The 8103-nt window shown below is 38.2% G+C and overlaps 1 pseudogene; it reads right to left on the bottom strand.

Annotated features, from left to right (window-relative positions):
* Positions 1-1398: 1398 nt before the first annotated feature.
* LOC132160229 (interferon-induced very large GTPase 1-like) lies at positions 1399-7610 on the bottom strand (annotated as a pseudogene).
* Between the last annotated feature and the right edge of the window lie 493 nt (positions 7611-8103).

The following is an 8103-nucleotide window of genomic DNA, read 5'->3' on the forward strand; positions in this document are numbered from 1 at the left end:
ATCAGTACCTTGAATTTGATGCGAGCAGCTACTGGTAGCCAGTGTAACCTGATGAGGAGCGGAGTAACGTGAGCTTTTTTTGGCTCATTGAAGACAACCCTCGCTGCTGCATTCTGGATCAATTGCAGAGGCTTGACAGTACATGCAGGAAGGCCCGCCAGGAGAGCATTACAATAGTCCAGTCTGGAGAGAACAAGAGCTTGGACAAGAAGTTGGGTTGCTTGCTCTGACAGGAAGGGTCTAATCTTCCTAATGTTGTATAAGGCAAACCTGCAGGACCGGGTAGTTGTAGCAATGTGGTCTGTGAAGCTTAACTGATGATCCATCACAACTCCTAGGTTTCTAGCTGTCCTCGAAGGAGTAATGGTTGATGAGCCCAGCTGTATAGAGAAGTTGTGATGAAGCAATGGGTTAGCTGGAATCACCAGGAGTTCTGTCTTCGTAAGGTTAAGCTGAAGGTGATGGTCATTCATCCAGCTAGAGATGTCACTCAGACAGGCTGAAATGCGAGCAGCTACCGTCGGGTCATCTGGTTGGAATGAGAGGTAGAGTTGGGTGTCATCAGCGTAGCAGTGATAAGAAAAGCCATGCTTCTGAATGACAGATCCTAATGATGTCATGTAGATTGAGAAGGGAAGTGGTCCAAGTACTGAGCCTTGAGGAACCCCAGTAGCAAGGTGGTGTGACTTTGAAACATCACCCCTCCAAGACACACTGAAGGATCTGTCAGAGAGGTAAGACTTAACCCACAGGAGTGCTGTTCCAGAGATGCCCATCTTTCTGAGGGTGGACAGGAGATGTTTTTAATGTATTTTTTAATGTTTTATCACCATTTTATCCTTATTTTGTAGAAGCTTTATTCATTTACGCTACTATAAACCAGAAAAAGGTCCATATTCAGTACAACAGCTCTGCAGCTCTCTGCAAGACATTGACATTACAGCAGACTCCTTGGTTTCTAAGGCATATTTACTTTTATATAGGCCAATCACTTAAATTTATGCTTACCATTTATTCATTTTTTACATAAAATATTATGAAATACAATCATTTACATATATTCCATTCATTCATAAAATAATGTTTTTAACAATTTATTTAAAATAATAATAATAGTCATTAATAGCTGACTGAGCTGCAGATTAATGATTAGTGTCATGAATATGTTTCAGCAAACATCACAGTTTTGTTGAATGATAACAGATTAGGTTTGGAAAGCTTTGAAGTAGAGAGCAAACATTTATATATGTAACTTACATATAACATCAATTTATCTAATTTATAGACAGAAAAAGAGTCCTGAAGATTCACAGTTCAAAAAACCCCCAACTTCACAAACTCATTTCAAACTATGGCCTATGAATCAAAAACGTCAATGTGAGTCATTTTCATTTGTCATTAGATGTATTCATCCAAACTCTCGATAGCTTGCTCTTTTCAGTATTGGCCCCATTCATATGAAATCTCATCCCACATGTTGAATTTTCTCTCAAAAGTGTTTTTCCAGATCTTCCTGAAATTTGAACACAAACCACTTCCAGTACGGCAGCTCTGAGAAGTCAGGAGTGATGTTCCACTCTGCATAAACATTTCCTGCTTTTCTAAGTGGCTGCACAAAATGGACACTGAACCCAGCAGCATTGACAGAGATGATCAATCAGAATCTCATCTGGTCTGTCCTTCTCTTCCAGATTTACAGGAAATGTCTCTGTGCTGAATTTAAGCTGTATTTCAGATGATACTAAACCAAGTAACTTGCTTATCACATCTTCTAGGACATTGAAATCATCCACACCTTCATGACTCACTCCACTGAGGTCCTTTACAGAGAAAATCAGCAAATCTGAGAGCTGCAGAGTAAAATTTTCCAGCCACTTTTGAACATCTCCAATGGTTGTGTTGACGAGTGTAGTCGCTCTTTGAGCCGCTTCCATTATCTCCTGCTGCAGGAGTTCAATGTTCTTCATCTTGGGCCGAACACTTACTTCAAACTTATCAGTGATGTACTGACTGACTTGATCTCTGATGAAATTCTTTAAATGGTCTCTGGGACTGTTAAAGTATGTAATATAGTTGTAAAAATCCTCCTGTTCTGCCAGACTCTTGAGGATGTGTTTTTCTAGGTTAGATCTGTTTCCATTAAGTGATTCACAGATTATTTGAATTTCATTAGTCATATCTCTGGCAATATCTTTGTAGACACTCTTCTGAATGGGATGTTTCAGTTTCTGACAGATGATCTCCCCAAAAATGGCAGCTGATGTTGCACCTTGACAATATTTCTGGAAAATACTGTAGTACTCTTCGTTCTTCTGTTCAAAGTAGAAAACAGGATCATTGGCTTCCCTGAATCTTCTGTGTTGTTCAGCAATTACCTTGTTTTCTCTCTTGCAGATGGAAATGACCAAATCCATGTAAAATTGCTTCTTGAACACATAGATCCTGGAACCTTGCTCATAATTTACTACTTTGTTTTTGATATAATCAGCAAGTTCCTGCATGTAGGTTTGGTTATAGCCCATCTTTGCAATGTTATATGACATGATCATTTGGCCTGCATGTTGAGTAATGTCATTGACTAAAACTCTAATTTGGGTTTCAGCCTCAATGTTACCAAATGTCTGTTTAGCTGATCTGAAGGCATTTTTATCATGTCCTGTAATTCCTCTGGGTTTCCTTAGTTGTACATAGTCTGAATAGCGTGGCACAGAGAAAATATCCTTGCTCTTCTTCAAGTCATTTAGACTGACACTTTCATAATTACAAAGAAGTCTTTTCATGTCATTTAATACATCAATGTTTTTGATTTGAGGAGTCTCTTTGATAATCTTATTAACACACTCTTTCCAAAAGGAATCAAACTCTGTTTTCAGGATTGCTTCATCATTTGCTTTGTCTTTGAGTTTTACTGCAAGTTCTTTGCCCTTTTCCAAGAGATCATTTTCATAACGTGTCCTCTGAGCATCATTTTTTTTTCTTCATATCTCGCTGCTGTAAAATCTCATTTAATTTCCTCGTTGATTCTCTCACAATGTTTTCCTGAAGACCACTGATACGAAATGATTCTTTCCACTGTATCATTATATCTTTATCTTTGTCTTTCTCAAAAAATTCTGACATTGATTCTTCTACTTCTACACTTTTCACTCCTAGTTTTTCTTGAAGATCACTTTCTGAAACCTCATGAATTCTTTCATTTTCTATGCTGTTGTAAAGTCTGTTCTCTATATCCAGCATAGTTCTGCGGAGACTCCAGGACCACTTGCTGTATTCTGTCTCCAGTTTTCGATATGTTGCAATTTCCAGAGAATTTCTGAAGCTGAACACAAATCGCTCATTCAGTAAAGCCTCCCAGAGATCTTTAATACGATCTTTTAGGCATGTTAGCTCTAAGCCATCTGAATTTGAGGCATGACTAAAAAAAGTTGTCTTTAGCTCTTGGATGTTTTCACAGTATGGTGGGTTTGGTGGTGCCATTGGTGGACTTCCCTCCCAGAGCTGTGCAAAATATTTCACATCTTTCTGTACATCAAAAGTAATGATGTCATTGAAACATTCAGCATCAAAGACTTCATCTTTAGCAGCAAGTTTTGTCATTTCATCCAGTGTCTCCTGCAGTCGTCTCCTTGTTTCCATATTTTTCTCTCCGGCTGCGATGTCTGAAATGTTCTGGTGGACAAACATGCAGCTGGGATTCAGTCTGACCTTCTTCATCCTCATGAAGGCCTGAACAACAATCTGAAGAATTTCCTGCAGCTCTGATGGGCTTTATCCAAGAATGTTGATTAATGTTAGATTACCAAGACCAACAACAAATGTGGCCATTTCATTGTCCTGATGTCTTGTTGACCTTCCAGACAGTTCCAGACCTCGAAGCCCCTCAGTATCAACAACCAGAATGAAGTCAAACTTCAGCTGTTCTTTCATCTCCTCTGAAACTCTGACCAGCTGCATGAAAGCTCCTCTGGTGCATCTGCCAGCACTGACAGCAAACTGGAGTCCAAACATGGCATTCAGCATAGTGGATTTACCAGAGCTCTGGATCCCTAAAACTGACAGCACAAACACTCTCTGGTCTCCCAGTTTCTGGACGAGTTCATGTAGAACAGCAGTAACCCAATCTACAGGAACATGAGCAGCATCTCCATCCATCACCTCCAGTGGAAATCCAGAGATCATCATCTCTGCTGCAAGACTCGGGAGAGAAGAAAAATCACACGGCAGGCCTTCCTTGTTCTTATTCACTGATTTACATGATTCATAGATCTGACCGATCTCCCTCAGGATGTGCTCCAAGCCAAAAGTTGCAGCTTGAAGTTCTTTTGATATTCTTTCAAGTTCTGCATGTTCATTGGTCATCTGTTGTTCAGCTCTGACTTTTGACCATTTTTCATTGTACTTGTAATGTAGAGCAGAAAGGTCAGCTGAAGTGTATTCATCCAGGAGGATTGTGAGACATTTAAGAAAAGATATCTTCTCATTTGGAGATTGTGAATTAATTTCTGTAATAAACAACTTCATGAAATCACCAATGTCCAACACATGCTGCTCTTCACGGATTTTCTTCATGTTTTGTTTTTGTTTTATTTCCATGTCTGTTTCATTTCCCTGAGATCGATGTAGTTCTTTTCACACCACTGATGCCACAGTTTCCCCTGACAGGGCAGAAGTGATTCTTTGATTATTGTCAGATCTTTTTTCTCCAGTAAAACCATCATCTGCTGGGCTGCTTTTTTACCTCTGCTGCATTCATTGTCATGATCCTCATCTACTTTGATACCTGAGTATTTGGTCACATCTTCAAGTCTAAAAACAGATGATGATTCTAAAGATGAGGATGAGAGACATTTATTTATAGCTTTTATGACTTCTTCAGATACATCAGACTGATTTCTGTCTTTTAGTCCAGTTTTGAATTTTCCTTTCCTTATTTCAGATAATTTAGCTTTATCTTCAGTAAGAAGACAAATAAGTGGCTTTCTGTCCTTGAACAGGTTTTGGATCTGTGTTGCACTCTTGTCATTTCTGTCAAGTCGTGGTAGAATAACAACATTGACTGAGGCCATTTCAGTGAGGATCTGCAGCTGTTTTTCATAGTCTCCTGCATCACCATGAAGGTTACATAAAGCAATACATTGAGTGAATTTATCTGTGTCTTTCCCAGAGGGGCAGTACCAGGCGATCTCCACCACTCCATCCATCAGTAGTCTGGTACTGCTGCTGCCAGGGCAATGCCTGTGGAAGAACGTGTTGTGTTTCTCATTGATCAAACTGTTCATAAGCTGAGATTTGGATGAGGACACTGAACCAAACCTGAAGAAAGACACCATTGGTGTTTCTGCCTTCCAGACAGGCTGTATTTGACTGATTTCATTTTTGGTATCTTTCATCTTCCAGCTCTTGTTAATTTGTCTGAATGTCCAGAGAGGAAACTCAATCTCTTGTGTGAATGGATCAGGAACAAGCAGAGGCAGAGCGTACTGACACTGAGACAGTTTAGTCACCATCAGTTGCTTCAGGAAACTATCAGCACAATGAAACACAGCCATCTGAACATCCATCGGGTGAATAGCATCACTCCCATTTGTTTCTTCAGGAATCAAAGATATTTCTCTGAAAATATCAGCATCCTCCTCACCTTCAAACAAGTCACTGTTTCTTTGTTGCCCATCATGTTGTGTGTCTATAGTTTTAATGTGCCTTGCTCTGTAGTTCATCATCAGTATTTTTTGTAGGAAAGTCTGTATGAGGTCCTCATCAACACAAGACTCATGGGACTGTAATGAATATGTAGTTAGTTGAAGAACATCTGCAGCTCTTAGTTTAGAGTGGTGCCAGTTATCAAGATGAAGTCTGTGAAATAGATGGTCTATTTCTTTCCTCCTTCCATTTATGTTTTGATCTAATTGTGCCCCATCTAATGAACACTTCTCTATGCGTCGCTGTAAAATATACATCATAATTAAAAGCAGTTAGCTTAAAACATAATTTACAATATATACTTTTTTTTTTTTGCTTTATTACACAGTTTTACTAATTGTTGGCAAGAAACTTTAACGTCAGCTATACTTGTTAACAAACAATGTGTGCAGATGTTTACTTGTCTTTGGAAAGTAGAGAATATGATAGATAAAAGGTACAAAACACTATATTTAATTATAATATCTGTGTATGAAATGTTTTATAAAGTAAGAATATCTAAAAGGGCTGTTGTGCTAATGTGCCAAAAATAACCAAGGAGACTCTTTGAAGAACATTAATCAGTGACTAAATAAAATGTCAAGTGAAACTATACTGTATAAGGAACCACGCAGAAAAAAAATAAAATTCTATAAGCTGAATGTCTACATTTCATGGAATTCTTTCTAACTTCCTTTTTATGTCCTATTTTTACTTTACACTCATAACTTACCCTTCTTGTCCGTCTTGTTTCTGTCATCAAGGTACAGTACATAGTCTTTCCGATAACTGTGGGATGGTCTTGTGACAGAAAAGAAAAGGAGAGAAAAATATTATGAAACATTGTATAAAGTCAAATATATAAATAGACAAAAACAAACAATAACCTAATATATATACTTGTATATATATTTTTTTTTTCTTTTTTTTTTTCTTTTTTTTTTTCTTTGAAGTCTGGTCTGATCTAACCATCTATTTTCCAATACTTTATGATATACATTATTTAGTTGCCTTGCATGAGAACTTAGTTGCATATGCAAGTGATTTACATTGTACAGGGGTTTCTCATTAAAAACTGAATTTGGGTTTGGCCAACATAACCAACATAACACCACTTTAAGTAAATCTGTGTTCTTACCACTTCGACGTGTCTTGTTTTGCAGGTCTTTTGCTGTGTACATCTCACTAGTGTAGGACTGCAAGTTATTATCAGTAAACAGATTCTCAATCCTGTTCATCAGGTCTCTCATCTCTGACTGGTTGTTCATATTTTTGCTGCAGGTGAGATATCCTCCAGCACATTTCTCAATCAGCCGCTCGAGAGCTGAGTTTTTCTTCAGATCATCTATTATAGAGTCAGACTCTTCCTCGCTCTCATAGGTGAAGAGAATCATCACAAACTGAAGAACTTCATCACCAAACACTCTCTGAAGCCACTCAAGACCCATCTTATCAGCATCTGTTAACTGGCCCAGTCGCACAACAAAGATGAAGGTGATGATTTCATTTTCATTCACTAGTTGACCAGTCAGGGAATCCAGATCAAGTGCAGTTTCATGTAAGCCAATCAGGTTGATCACTGAGACGCCACGCCCTGATTTCTTCAACTGTAAAGGAACAGTCCTGGGTATGACCACATTTTCAATATTTGGTTGTATTTCTCCAAGAAGAAAATTGTCACGTTGAAACTGGACCGCAGCAGAGTTTCCAAAGAACACAATGGTCAGAGGGTGATCTAAAATAAATACAGAAGAACCGTTCTCAGATCCATCAATTTACTGTAACATAAGAAAAAAAACTCATTAAGCAATGTGCAAAATCAGATACTGTATTTTGCTTTGTTTTCTTACCCATAGTTCTGAGCACAAGACTAGTGACTCACTCATCGGGTTTGGAGACACTCTTTTATTCTAGAAGCTTTTCATTATTCTGAAAAAGATTAATTTCGAATTTTTTTTAAAGTGTGTAAAAACATGTATATAACATAAAATAAAGGTTAGTTTTCTTGACCGTCTTAAGGCCTTTGCACACTGAGTTCGAAATTAGCATGCAAAATTTTTGCACGTCAAAAAATAAATTCGACCTCACGTTATGTCAATCACGCTTGCACACTGCCTCCGAAACTTTCGTCCGTCAAAAAAAAAATTCAGAACAGGTTCGATTTTATGCGTTTTTCGCATCCATCAAAACCATAGACTGCAAAAAAACGCATTTTGAGAGACGTTTTGACAACTCAGAGCCACTGTAAAACTGCTGGCAATGGTGGTGAATGAATCGCCAGTGCTCAGATACCTATATATACAAATATTATTGTATCAAAAATACAACAAATATTATTATACCACAGCTATAATTATAGCACACCAAGTCCCTGTAAACCGTGTGTGTGTGTGTGTGTGTGTGTGTGTGTGCACGCGCGGTACC

This window comes from Carassius carassius, chromosome 16 (assembly GCF_963082965.1).
Source record: "Carassius carassius chromosome 16, fCarCar2.1, whole genome shotgun sequence".
NCBI classification, from domain to species: domain Eukaryota; kingdom Metazoa; phylum Chordata; class Actinopteri; order Cypriniformes; family Cyprinidae; genus Carassius; species Carassius carassius.